At 35.3% G+C, this 1,207-nt stretch overlaps 1 non-coding gene across 1 annotated transcript; it reads left to right on the top strand.

Annotated features, from left to right (window-relative positions):
- Positions 1–760: 760 nt before the first annotated feature.
- LOC131486378 (U6 spliceosomal RNA) lies at positions 761–864 on the top strand. Its single transcript, XR_009249293.1, has one exon. It is a non-coding gene; the product is annotated as a U6 spliceosomal RNA (small nuclear RNA).
- The last annotated feature ends 343 nt before the right edge of the window (positions 865–1,207 follow it).

The following is a 1,207-nucleotide window of genomic DNA, read 5'->3' as shown; positions in this document are numbered from 1 at the left end:
GTAAGAGGAGCAGAGGGAGAAAGACAGAATCCCAAGCAGGCTCCACACAGTGCGGAGCCCAATGCAGGGCTCCATGCCACAACCATGAGAACATGACCTCAGCTGAAATCCTCAGACACTCAATCAACCGAGCCACCCAGACACCCCTAGCCAATCATCTTTTATGAACATCTAGGTTGTTTCCACTTTTTCAGAATTATAAATGACAATGTGTAAACTTCCATATTTATGTATTATTGTGGACTTATCTGATTACTTGATTGAAATAAAGAAGTAGAATTGATGGGTCAAAATGTATACCATTTAAAATTTGATAAGTTATTGTCAAATTGCCTTCTACAAAAGTTGAATCAGTTTACCTTCCCATTAACACTTGAGCTGTGCAGGGTTGGTGATATAGTGGTGAGCATAGCTGCCTTCCATTAACACTTGAATCAGATTAAGGTAACAAATTGGTCCTAGATTGAGGTATTTCACAAGAGCAAATAATAAATCTCTCCAGAGAGGATAATCTCAACTTAGATCACACAAAATTCACACATATAAGTAAAGCCCTGCCAAAGACGGGCTCTTAAAAATTACAAAATGCACAATGAAATATTCCACAATAAGCAAGAGTCAGCCTATGAGCTCATCAACAGACACCATAAAGAGAGTGAAAAGGCAAGCCACAGATGGGAAAAAAATAATTACAAAACATATATCTGTTAAAGGACTTGTATCCAGAATATATGGTAAAATAAAAAACAAAGGGAGACCAGTGCTCACTTTGGCAGCACATATACTAAAATTGGAACAATACAGAGATTAGCATGGCCCCTGCACAAGGATGACACGCAAATTCATGAAGTGTTCCATGTTTTCTTAAAGACTTTTAATGAAAAAACAGCAAATGGTCAAAAAATAATGATCATTTGAAACATCCTATTTTGGGGGTAACTTGGTTTTATGGATGCTGAAATATTAGGTGAAATACAGCAATTAAATCTTTTTTTTAATTAAAAAACCCAAAAAACAAAAAACAAAACAAAACAAAACAAAAACAAAGGGAGATCAGCCTTTAAAAATTCCCCGAGAAGACAAAATCAGTTTAGTCCTATATAAAGCTTAATTTAGCTTATTTTATAAGATTAACTTGACTTGGGTCATTTCTTGCTTATGCCTCAGAAAATCATAAGCAAAACTTTAACTGTTTCCCAAGTTTGAT

The sequence above is a fragment of the Neofelis nebulosa genome, chromosome 9 (assembly GCF_028018385.1).
Source record: "Neofelis nebulosa isolate mNeoNeb1 chromosome 9, mNeoNeb1.pri, whole genome shotgun sequence".
NCBI classification, from domain to species: domain Eukaryota; kingdom Metazoa; phylum Chordata; class Mammalia; order Carnivora; family Felidae; genus Neofelis; species Neofelis nebulosa.
Note: the sequence above shows the minus strand (reverse complement) of the source record. Positions and strands in the feature narration are given on the sequence as shown.